This window comes from Apus apus, chromosome 4 (genome assembly GCF_020740795.1).
Source record: "Apus apus isolate bApuApu2 chromosome 4, bApuApu2.pri.cur, whole genome shotgun sequence".
Classification (NCBI taxonomy): domain Eukaryota; kingdom Metazoa; phylum Chordata; class Aves; order Apodiformes; family Apodidae; genus Apus; species Apus apus.
This window is the reverse complement of record NC_067285.1, coordinates 63,623,044-63,636,277: the sequence shown is the minus strand read 5'-3', so window position 1 is coordinate 63,636,277 and position 13,234 is coordinate 63,623,044. Positions and strand designations below refer to the sequence as shown.

The 13,234-nt window shown below is 41.9% G+C and overlaps 1 long non-coding RNA gene across 2 annotated transcripts; it reads left to right on the top strand.

Moving 5' to 3' along the window:
- Positions 1-242: 242 nt before the first annotated feature.
- On the top strand, positions 243-8,964 carry LOC127384635 (uncharacterized). Of its 2 annotated transcripts, XR_007889470.1 has the most exons (3): positions 243-916; positions 2,866-3,050; positions 3,157-8,964. It is a non-coding gene; the product is annotated as an uncharacterized LOC127384635 (long non-coding RNA). The 2 variants fall into 2 exon arrangements; XR_007889469.1 differs by having other exon boundaries at positions 243-3,050.
- Positions 8,965-13,234: the final 4,270 nt, after the last annotated feature.

Sequence of the window (13,234 nt, the reverse complement as noted above, 5' to 3'; positions counted from 1 at the left end):
AGGGCGGGAGGCGGGGCGGGACACGCCCGCGCCCGCGGGCCGAGCGGGGAAGGGGCGGGGCGGGCTCCGCGGGGCTCCGGCCCGGCCCTGCTGGCGCGGGGCTGGTCTCGCGGGCGCTAGGCGCCGGTGCGGCGCCGGTGCGGCGCAGGGCGGGCGGGAGGGCAGGGGCAGAAAGGTGGCGGGGCAGAAAGGTGGCGGGGCAGAAAGGTGGCGGGGCAGAAAGGTGGCGGGGCTGCCGGCTCGGGCCGCGGCGCCGCCTCCTCCCGCGCCGGGCGGGGCTGCCCGGGGCTCTGCCGCGGGCGCGAGGCAGCCCTGGGCGCGGCGGCGCGCGCCGCTGACGACAAGCCGCCGCCCTCCCACGAAATGGCGGTGGCGGCCGGATCTAGCTGCGTGCCGTGACGCGGCGGTGCGGTATCCCTCCGCGCGCCAAGCGGCCGCCCCGGCTGTCCCGTCAGCGCCGGGAGGAGCCGGTGCCGCTGGGCGGGGAGGGGCCCGCGCTGCTCCGCCGCCTGCCCGCCCCGGGGCCCGGCATCGCCCGCCCCCGCTCGGTGCCGCAGCCGCCTGCCGCCGCCGGCCCGCCCTTCCGCGTCTCCGAGCGGCTGCGCCGGGCGGGGCGCCGGGCGGTTTGCGGCGCGGCTGCGGGTTCCTTCCGCCTCGGAAGAAGCGCCCGCGCGCGCCCGGCCCGAGCCGCCGCGGGACGCGGAGCAAGGAGGGTGCGTCGGCGGGAGGCCCAGGGCGAAGGGGCCCGCAGCGGTCACCGGTGCCGGTGAGGCCGTACAGCGCTGCTCTCGGCTGGAGAGAAACCGCGTCAGCGAGGGGGGCCGGCCTGGCGTGAGAGCAGCGGGCCGCACGGCCAGCTGAACCAAGCCGGGTGCAGGCTGCAGGGAGGGCGCAGGCTGTCGGCTGAAGGGACAGGGTAATAAAGTCATTACTTAATTTGCAGTGATACCTTCTGCTACACTTCCACCTCCTTTGAGGCTTTTTATTTTGCGCAGCACAGGTTCACAAATCACTCTCAGCTAGGCCCTTTCTTCTTAACATATAATACATGGTGCAGATGTCTGCAGAGTTGTGTACGTGGGGAAGGACTCCTGTTCCCCCTCCATGGAGAAACAAGCAGAGAAAGACTGCCAGACTGCCTTTCTGTTGTAATGAGGGAATGTATTAATAAACGTGGCATTTGCTGTCCTGGGAGTAAAGATACGTAATCAGCTAAAGCTGCTGCAGTTTGCCTTCACTGTAGTGCCTTTACTACACTACTGCTATCTAGGATGCTAATTATTACTTGTCTGGAGAAGGCAGCATATTCATAAAAGCTGATTGTGTAACCAAGTTTTCAGTACAAAGCTTGGCAATAGCCTGCAGTGAATTAGGGGAGCAATGCTCTTTTTTTATTTTAAAAATAGTGTAGTAGGTCTGCCATAGTTTTTTTAGCATTCATATAATGTACAGGCTAGAGAGAAAACAACGTCTTGTAAGGTCCAGTTACCTTTTTGTGATCACCTAAACTCCTCAGAGCAACTTCCTTCTGCAGTCTTCATTTTCTGCCTATTATTTTAATTGTACCAAACAGCATATTGAGGACGAGTAGTCTCAAACAATTTCATTAATGTTCTTACCATCTTAATCAAGAATATTGCTGAAAAACACCTTGCTGTTCCTTGCCTGCTTTGGATCATGGATGCTATTAGACTGCTTCAAATCATCACCGTGTCTTTCTGTCACACACACTCTGCCTGTAAATTGCTTCCAAACTTCCTGAACTTCATTATTGTTTATCATACCGAGAGATGTAGCTACTTGACAGTATTCCTGTTCTATTTTTTTAATTATTATTTTGGATTAATTACCTCTAATATGACTCCATTTTAAGAGTTTTGATCTGGCTTGCAATTTGCATTTTACTGTATAATGAAAGGAATGAAAAACAGAGCAAATACATTGTTGACACTGTGTAATTTTCCCTGCTAATTTAAAACAACAAGATCTGGTAAATCAAGTTTTGTTTGTGCGCCTTCCAACAGTTACCTGTTAAAATCAATATATCTATTAGCATTTGACCCCAAATAGAATTTAAAATGTATCGGATAGCTCTTGTTATGGCCATGGCTCAGAGATGGGTTTGCATATTTTGTTTTAGTATACCCATTTAAACAAACTCTTTATTATACTCACTGGTAATTTTTTTAAAAAACAAATGTGTCAATTTAAATACTTACCTTTGAATACACTTGAGAAAAAGAAAAAAAGTAATGACTTGTGAAGGAATGAAAAATAAGATGCATGCTCACAGTTCTGTGGCCATTCCTGCAAGTCACAGTGCACAGTCCTGCTTGGGGGACATTGTACTTCTCACCGTCATCTCTCTTCCTCAAATTGTGAGGTAAAAATCATCTTTTTTCCCTGCAGTGTTTGGAAATAAATTGATTTTTTACTTAAGTAAGAATACTCAGGCAAGTAACCTTGTGACCGTAATATATTGCTGTGCCATTCACAAAACTTCTCACCTTTACCATAAGCATCAGGTGTACCATAACGCTACTTGCACAGATACCTCATCTAAGAAGACAAAATGCAAGAGGCACAGGTGGTGGTTACTGAATATGGGTGTTGCAACTTACTGTGGAACTACCACAGTCTTATTTGGGTTTGTTTCACCTTAATTTGATTTCTGAAGCTAATCCTCAGAAATGCCTGAAGAGAGGTATTACTATGTAGTAGAGTCAGGTTAGATTTTCAGAGGCTTATTATGCAAAATAGCTTGGTAGATGTGGCACAGTAATAAACAGTTTGCACAAAAATACTAAGAACAGACTGGCTCACTTGAACTCCATCTTTGAATTTCATTTGCTTTTTCAAGTACAGTGTGCCAGAGCCCTGTGCAGCCAAGTGGTCAATAACCTCCAAAGGCTGAATTTGCCAGTCCGTTTCAGCTGCTTTGTGATGGTTCAGCAGAGCAAGCACGAATGGAGATTGCTTTCATGTATTGTTATAGCACATCTCAGCGTAGAGTGGACTTGAAGGAAAAGCATCCCAGCCTTAGTTTAAAGGTTAGTGTAGTTTGCTTGCACATCAATGTCAGTTTTTCACTTTGGCTTGCGTGAGACCAGCCATTTTTACATTTTGAGCATGCTATTCTACCTGTCTTCAAAACAGGTGGAGCAACCAAGCACCCTGGACACCAAGCAGCATTGCATACATGGCACTTCATGTATCCGAGAGGAAAGGGAGAAACCAGATGCAGAATGTTTCAAAAAATATCTTCCTTTCTGGGAAAAAAAAGATTTACTTCCAACAAAAGCAAGACATCCTGAATAATCCGTGCAGTAGACCATTATTAGTTCTTGTTTGGAGGAGACAAAACAACAGTTTCTGATGCTGGAAAACAAAGCACTAAGATGATTAACAGCAACAGCTTCCCTGTGTTTGCATTTAATACCAGGTCTCAATTTTCTCTTCAGCATCCTGTCCAACTTGTTTTTCCTTTAATTATCATAAATCAAGCTTGCAGTCAAATCCCTCTTTAATCAGAGCAAAGCTCACCTATTTGGGACCCTTTTTAGTTACTGGAGACCACAAAGAATAAGATCACAGAAGAAAGGTGATAAACTAAGATTGTCCCATTAGCTTTTTTTAACACAATAAACAAAAAGGCTGAATTTGCCAAACCAAGTGCAAGTACGTGACAGTGGAAGAAAAACAGGTTTGGGGGTATCATTGGGTTCTACCTGATCCATGTTTTAAATTCTAAAGACCAGCAGCCCTTCATGTGTAGCTGGGAGCTTCTCCCCTTCAAGGATGGCAAGGCCCTCATGTATATATAGACATGAATTAGATCCCCCCCTCAGTCTTCTCTCCAGACTGAAAAGCCCCAGGTCTCTTGGCCTTTCCATGTAAGGCAGGTGTTCCACTCCCTTAATCATCCTCTTAGCTCTCCACTGGACTCTCTCAAGTATATCTCTGTCCCTCTTAAATTGGGGAGCCCAGAACTGGACACAATACTCCATGTGAGGTCTCACCAGGGCCGAGTAGAGGGGGAGGAGAACCTCCCTTGATCTTCTGGAGACACTCCTCTTAATGCACCCCAAGATACCACTGGGCTTCTTGGCCACAAGGGCACATTGTTGTCCCATGGATAACATGTCCACCAGAACTCCAAGGTCCTCCTCCACGGAGCTGCTCTCTAGCAGATCACCTCCTAGCCTATACTGGTGTATTTTGTTGTTCCTTCCCAGGTGCAAAAGAATATAAATTATTACTTTAGTAACTTACACAAAGATCAACAGACCAAAGTTTGCTACAAAATCTTCCGGTCTTCAGGATTTTCCTTAGCACTTCATTGTTCAGCACTTTTTTAACCTCATAGTGACAACGTAGTTTTGTTCCAGTTAAGAAAATTTTTTCTCTTATCTTGAAATCCTTACAGGACATAGGAGCTATTTTGCAAGAATAAAGTTTTGACAACATAAAATTCATTATGTTATCTTTGCAGACTTAAAAGACAAAAATCTCTGAATATTGCTACAGGATATTAACATCCATACAGAGTATTAATTTTTTCCCCAGCAAAACTACCGTTTGATCTAAATGAAAAATATGTTCAAGTCAGCAGCAGTTTGTGTCAACAAGGACTTTCATTTTCTGTGCTGATACAGTCATATGGATATTGAAGCATGGAACTCAGATGAGCACATGCACAGCGTAATTATGATGCCAGTTTTGAAAAATGAAAAGGCTTGTTGTCGTGCAGTTGCTAACTATGTTTGTTTTCTTCTTTCGTAGGAATTCTTTACATTCCTGAATAAACACAGATAATATATGCATACATGTCAAAACAGCATCTTAAAATAGGGGTGTGAAGACCTGAGCAATTAGTCACAGTTGCTAAAATAAGATAAACACAGGCTAAATTCAGCAGGTGAAGTCCCTCTCTGGATCAAATAACGAGTTTTACCAATTTCAGTATGCCAGGGTACACGAGTTGGAGATCTCTTCAAAAAGGTGTTTAATGGTGACCTACTTTACCCAATCCCTTTGGAGGTGGCTGCTTTTCCTTGCTATACCTGCTTTTTGACCCCTCAGGCTGCCTTTAGACTGCATGCTAAGTCTGTAGGAGTTCCACTGTTACTGAAAATGACCAAGATCTTACAGCAGTTTTCAGCAGTCTTAATTTGGCCTACTGTTTTTACTAAAGGAGACATCAGAGGATTCTCTGAAGCACTTTCAAGATACATCTATTTTTATTACTTTGGTGTTTTTGACTACTAGTCAGATTTGGACCATCATCATTCGGTTGCTCCTTCGATACTCGTTCCAGGATGCAAATATATGAAGCAAACCACAACCTTGGGGAGTGTTTGGGTTTAACAAATTATTTGACCGGTGTACCTAATGCACTATAAAAGTTGCTTATCTAGATAAAACGTTAAGGATTAAAGTTAATTATTCAAACAGGCCAGCTAACATATTTCACAGGCTCCCTAGTATAGGCAAGGCTGTTCAGACTTCACAACATGTTGATTTATTTGAAGCACAGGCTTCCGTTCACCTGGCTGGCTACATGCTAAGTACAATTTCCACTGTTTGATTAAAGTTAGAGGGGATTCATTAGTCTAAGCTAATCAGAACACTGATGGTGCGCTTTATACTGAAGTATAAACTGCCTGTTATCTTAGGAGGTTTTCCCACAGAGATCAGGTAGTGTTTCCAGAAGACCTGAGGCAGGGACCCTCTGTGAGTTAGCAGCCTTAGTACCATTGACTTCCCAAATGGCCCACAGCAAACTACCTTTCTTGGCCATTCCCCATTCCAGGGCAATCCTGCTGGTGAATCATTCATGTATTTGTAGCTAAACATTACAGTTCAGCAGAGGTATTAGGTTGACTTTCTGTCACTCTTCATTTAGAGGCTTTTTTTCCTTGTAGAACATTCTCTTTTTTTTTCCCATTCCGTTTTATATAAAATAATGTTTCCCTGGAGAAATCATTACATAGTCTTCTAGATTTAAGTGTTTTGATTGTTTGATGCCATATTGACTTAATTTAAAATAATTATTTAAGTAAGTAAAAAAATCTACAGAAATACTTCAGGGTTTTTTTGTTTGTTTTGTCTTTGAACTGACAGGAGTACGTGCTGTGTATTTAGGTGAAGGATTTAACTAGCCAGTTATCATGTGGCACCAGGAGTCACTTGCAACTCACCTTTAAAGATTTGGCTGGTCTTTTCAGTTTTTGGTGTGTCACAGTTAACAATAAGATGTCAAAGAGCTTGCTCAATCATCTGGGTAATTACAACCAAACATATCTCTTAGAAGGAAGAAATATTATTCTTGTTTGCCGTCATATTGAATTTGGGAAATCTTCTTGATGACTCTGAATCACCAATACTGAATTTAGCTAGTTATTACACTGTTCATCATTATGGTTAGGGGGATGGATCAGGGTAGTATTTCTGAAAGGATGGGTTGTGACACAGCAGTCATGAAACATGGTCAGGTATTGGCAATTTGTTTAGAATTGTGCAAATTATAAAGGAAAGGCAACCTAGCTTCTGCATTCCCGGTGACTTCTATTCTTCAAGGTCAAGAATGCTTTTCAGCCTTTCAAGAACAATTCCACATATTTATCACTTTTACAAGCAATAGATACTAATTCATTTGTATAAAGATAAGGGCTGCAATTTTTTCTTTTTCTTTGGATAACGGGACATAATCTTAAAAAAAGAAAAAAAACAACACTGGGAAATACTGGCTTAAGGAGTTGCTAGTTGCAAGCCACTAATTTTCTCAGTAATAATGATTTAAATTCAGGTGAACAGGAAAAAGATAATTTCTTGGTCTTTCCTGACTATTTGGTGGCCTACATTAAATGATTTTAAGATCTCTGTTTAGCTCCCATATTAGAAAAACGGGCACTGCTGCAGTTAGGCATGGAGGACTCAGGTACTTAGGAGCCTAAATTATATGCTTACCCTTAAATCGTTCAGGATATTTGACAGTATCAAATCATATTGGACAGGCAATTTGAGGGACTATTTGCAGCATCCACTTACTGAATAATTATAAAATTTCTGTCCCTGAAGCTGTCAAAATAACTCACATAAAAGTGTAAAAAAGCAGAACAAAAATAATTTAATTCCTCTTGGGGAAGGAGCTTAAAACATTCTCAAGCATCTTAATAAATTAACTATAGACAACTATGACACGACTAATTTTCAATGAAGGCTTTCTGCTCTAAAAAAACCCACTACGATCTTTTCCTAATTTCCAAAAGCACCCTCCCAGCATGTTGTTCAAGATTATGCCTCTTAATTACCATGTATTCGTTTTTCATTTCCTTTTTGCTTTTCACAGTAATGAGGCTTACATTTCCTGTAAAGTAAGTTTTTCAAACTTTGAGGTGGTATGTTTATATCTTACTTTTTGCATTGGTTGCTTTATCTGCTGATTCAAAGGGAAAAAAACACCTGATTAAAAAAAAAGTATTTACAGACCTTACAGCTCCCTGTACTGTAGCAAAGTACAGAATTTCTGTGAAATTCTGGCAATATCTTAAAAAGTAACTGGGGAAGTAGCTTACAAATCTTCTAGGGAATAGCCAACTACCTAGATCTGGAAGTGTGCTGTGCTGCAGCTGACCTGCAGTCCAGAGGGCAGGGAGTGCCTGGAAAAAACAGAAAAGAAAAAAACATTAGTAAGATAGGCATAAAAGAGGCCATATTAATCTTATTTACCTGCTGTAAATGTCATTGCCTTGGAACCAAGACAGCCACTCTTTCCCTGATTTCATCTCCATTGGTTATACATATATTTGTTGTCTGAAATTGAAGAGGGATGGTGTTTTGGGGATTGTTTTTTTTTGCTCCTTTATTCTGGTGAGATGACAGAAAAGTAGTATGGGTTACTGTCAATGCCTTGCCTGGCTAACCTTGAAAAGGGGAGACAGGGTGAGAAATCTCTGCAGCGCTGCTGTTACACAGCAGCTTCAGAAGGAGTGATAAACTGCTGTTTTACTGCAGTGTCAGTGGGCATCGTGACACAGGAAGAACTTCAGAGCAGAGTGTAGTCATATTGCAGAGATCATGTACTCTGTCCTCCGCAGGGGAAGCTGGTAGTTTTTCTGTCCTATAATTAGCCACTGCCAACAAAAGCACATTGCGTCACTGGAATTAGTCTTGTGGCATTCTCACCTTTGCCTTCCAAAATGAAGGAAGTACCTTTGAGTGACAGCTAGTACACCAAGGAAGTAAAGTACTGATGGAACAAATACACCCTTAGTTACCTGCTAAAGGATATATAGTCTTCACTGTTAGCAAAATCAACGCAGTTTAAAAGGGAATGGTAAGTGGTCCCCTGCTGAAAATATATTGACATATATATAGCTTCTTTTCCCTGAAATTCTGATCATAAAGAGAAAGGCTTACAGGGTTTTAATAGTGGTTTTACTTAACAATCTGTTTCTTTAGCAGCATGTACTTCCCAGATTATGTCAGCTTTGCCCTCTGTAGGTCCTTTAGCGTAGAGGAGGATGTATCTGTTCTCCATCACTGCAGCTTTGTCCCAGAGGACAATTATTGCAACAAACCAGGCAGAACCTGCCACAAATGAGTAACATATCTGGTCTTTTGTGAACATACTAGTGAATCCTAGGAACACTTTTTCTGATTCGTGTAAAGCTGTTGTGAATTAGCAACTCCCTGGAAGACAATAAAGTTCCAAAACTGTGCAAGTCTGTATATGGCCAGCAATCAGATCTGTCTGGATCCTCATGAGCGGTACGTAACGTGGATGGAAAGATTGAATGATTCATGTAATGGGTTAAAATTTAAAACTCCTTGCAGCTTTCTATTTACTGTGTACTTTCTTGTGCATCATGAGTATCACTTGACTGCTGTTACTTACAATAGTTTCATGTCATACAACTTGTTACTTTCTATGCTCTAAATAAAGGCAGTTGAAATCAGTGACTTAGTGGATATTTGTAACTTCATCTCGTGCTATTTCTGCAAATGTTATAGTAGATGTAGAAACCACTACTGTGGACTGGTGTTAACCATTGCATTAAAAGACAGTTCCAGCTTGGAAAAAACATACAATGTAAGTAGACAGTAACTTTTACCTGTGGATATCTAGGAAGTTAGCATTGAATACACCTTTCTTGAGTTGGGGTTTCTTCAGCTTTGTTTCATACCCAACTCATGGGTAACATTTCCCACTACTCAGCACTTGTAGTCAGAAAAAAAATATTAAATGATAAACTTGTGTCTGAGAGATCAAAGCATGGTATTTTTCTTGAATAAATAAAAGCAGTGTCTGTTGCTCTGTTTTGTCATGCACAAATTTACCATGTTGAAACTGGATCCAATGCTTAGAAATCTTGCCATTTTTTCTTTACATTCCAGTTTTAATTCTTTTCACAAACTAATTAGCTACAATCTGCAACAATGAAAAGCATTCTAAACAACAGCAAATTTTAAAATTCAACAATAATACATGCTATTAGTAGGACACTACAGTTACTTAGAAAATTACAATAGCACCTGCTTTCAAAACATAGTAGTTACAATGTAAAATTCTTGGACATTAATTAGATCAGAGAGTAATATCATGCTTATTTAGTAGTAATTTTATAATATGAAAATTAGGCTATCACAAAATTACCCTATTGATTCCATTATAAATGTGATTTGTTTCCTTAATTAATTTTTCTCTCAAATACTTTGCCTACTACAGAATTGTAGATCTTTTCAATAAACACCAGCAGAAACCACTTAAGGTGCCAGGTCTCAGAGTCAAGTCATCTCAGCTTTCTTCTACAGGCAATTAAGCTCCTGGATGTAAAAATAATAAATGAAAACCTAACGTGCATGCAATTGCAACTTGCTTGCAAAGTTAATAAACATAAAATGCAGGAAAGTAACCTCACATATATGGTCTTACGGTTTACCTTTTTAAGCCAGGCACCTAGTTTTTTATTTTTATTTGAGTGTTGATAGTGCTGTGTAACTAAATGATGGAGACATCACCTGAAATGAATCACAGTTCCTACAGCCCTTCTGGGGTGTAATGATTTTGCTTGTTTTGGGGAAGTGGATAAGTGACCTCTGTGTACAGCAGGAACAGCAGCTAATCAAACCCAAATACAACAGGAGAGAGATCTAGCTTCTTCTTGGACAGGGGCTTGTATTTGCTGATCACAGAAGCCAGCTCTTTGGTGACAGGATAGTTTTCAGTTGACAACAGTACTTTTGCCTACTGCAGAGATTATTCCAGGTGCTCAGCATGGAAAACAGCAATGCCAATTCCAAGAAAATGGTTTTAACAATATGAGGCATCCTGCTGACAGAAAAGCTCATTACCATGAAAGAGTGCTGAGCAAATTACTGTGCTACTTAGCCTTCCTTTAGAGATGGAAGGACTGTGTGTCTGCTATCTCAGAACCTTTAATCTTTTATCCTTACTGGTGTGTACTTGGTAAAATAAATAAATAAGATTTAGAAATGTTCTTTTCCTTTGCATATCTTACTATAGTAGACAGACTGGTAATTATTCTCTCATTCTACAGCTGAATTGAAGCACAGGGAAATTAAGCCATTTTTGAAGGGTAACAAGAGGAGGAATACAAACATTTTATTTTCACCTATGATCAGTCAGTTGGACTGGGACTAACCACCTTCTGGATGCTGGAGGCAACTCTCATTCCTACTGCGAGCGAGACCAGTGTGGCTATGGTGTAGTCTGTGTTCTATGACATAGAATAAATTCTGCAAAACGTTCTGCATCTGCACCATGAACTTTTCTGCCATTCTCATCAAAGCATGCATAGTAGCAAGTTAATTGGGTGGGTTCTCCTTTGGGCTGTGTTTTGGAAATTCAATGTAAAAGACCTAAGCTAGAACTAACTACATAGATCTCTTCATATGGGCTCCATGCTCCATCTTTTCTGGAGCACCCAACTCAAGAAGGACATAGAGCTGCTGGAGCGAGTCCAGAGGAGGGCCATGAAGATGATCAGAGGGCTGGAGCACCTCTCCTATGAAGACAGGCTGAGAGAGTTGGGGTTGTTCAACCTGGAGAGAAGGCTGCAGGAGTACCTTATAGCAGCCTTCTAGTACCTGAAGGGGATACAGGAAAGCTGGGGAGGGGCTTTTTACAACAGCTTGTAGTGAGAAGACAAGGGATAATGGCTTTAAACTGGAAGACGGGAGATTTAGGTCAGACATTGGGAAGAAACTGTTTATTCTTTATGTGAGACACTGGCACAGATTGCCCAGGGAAGCTGTGGAAGTCCCATCCCTGGAAGTGCTCAAGGCCAGGTTGGATGGGGCTTGGAGCAACCTGATCTAGTGGGAGGTGTCCCTGCCCATGGCAGTGGGGTTGGAACTACATTATCTTTAAGGTGTCTTCCAACCCAAACCATTCTATGGTTCTATGATCTTATCTGTAATGTTCTTGCTAGATGAAAAAAATCCAATGATAGAGGATACCTACTGCTGAAAGCAATAATAATATTTCAGTATTGGTGACCTAGGTTCTGTTCAAGTCTCTATGCTTGGGCTTTTTGTGCTCTGATTTTTATTACAGTGACTCCTATGTATCCTACCCTACACCAGAGTTTCAGTGGCCAAATTCAGCACGAAACACAGATACAGAGGCAATGTCTACTTTTTAGCAGTTCACAAACTGATGCTAAATACGCAAGAATGAATTGTTGCATATTACTCTTCCCCAAAAACTAGAAAATATCCAAGAACCAGACATCATTGAGATTTGAGGCAAGGTTGAAAAGGATGCTGATAAGCTGTGTAACAGAAGGAAGATGTCACACCTGCCTGGTAAACTTCCTAATGTTGTCAGATTTTAACCTCTGAGCCTGTAATTTAGTCCTTGAAGATGGACTTCCATGCAAACCCCAGTTCTCTTCTGCAGGACTGAGCAAGCCTGCATCTTGCATTTTTCCCCTTACGTCCAACAGGAAGTCTGCAGCCAAGCTGGAGGGTGAACACGCATCTCCTGAGCTCCAGTTCAAACTGGATTTCTAAAGACCATCTTTTGCCTCCTTTTCAGTTGAATGAATCTCATTTGGGCTTCATTTTCTTTACAGTTTTTCCATGATCTATGACTTCAGCTTTTCATTTACCCAAACCGTTCATGACTCACATCAACTGATACCTCTGCAAACAGGCGAGGTGCAGTGAGAAGTCTAGCAGTGTGCTGAGTGGAGCACTGATCAAAGGCAGCACAGTGGGGCTCCGAAGCATCAGCAAAATGTCAGCTGTGCTCCCAGTACCACAGCTAGCATCCAGAGAGGGCTGGAAGAGCAGAAGAAAGCAAGTGGTAGGGAAGGACAGAGGCTCTCAACTTCATTGTGAAGTTGCTTGATTCAGAGCTGGAGGATAAACCTCATGTACCTTCAGCCTTATGTATTCTTCCCTCAGAAAGTTTCACAAACAAGGTTACAACACAACATCTGATGTGTAATCTTCCCAGAATAATCGAGCATTTTGCTCTTTCATTATCTTGTCTAATAGCAGGAACTTGCCTACACAAGAAGAAATAATCTTAGGACATCAGACATAGCCATTACAAGGATAAACTTAGGTGAGGTAGGGAGTTACGATACTCTGAGATCACAGGGATATTCTCACTAGCTAAAGATGATTAATCGGGAAATATTAATGTAGGGTCACAGGCAGAAAAGCAATATTCAGGCCAGAAGCACAAACAAGATAGATTTGTTTGTTTTAAACCTAGCTTCTAGTATTTGGGTTTTTGCCTTAGTTCTTTATGTTGATTTAAAAATTTGGTTAAGATTGTCTTGATTTTATCATTAAAGCAAGCTAAGGAAAGAGATCTAGTGCCTGGCTTGTATATCCTAGTCAATACAAGGCAAACATGACTGCTAAGTGGATTCAGCCAAAGACAGACCAGTGGGTTCATCTGACACGCAAAATATCTATAATTACTGTTCCATTACTTTGCTCAACCCTATTAATTTAACCCAAAACTTTTGAATTACCAATTCTGGGCCAATAAGAAAAAACGCAGAGTTGATACGGGCAGGTGTGATGTGGTTTCCATACACTGAGGGAGGAGAGAGAACTGTGCTCCAGTCACGATCAGGTAAGAAAGGACAAAGACCTTAAAAGAATGAAAGTGCTGCTGTATCTTTCCTGAAGACGCTTGTGCTCTGTGCCATACGCTGTGAGCACTTGACGGATTAACTCACAGCAGCAA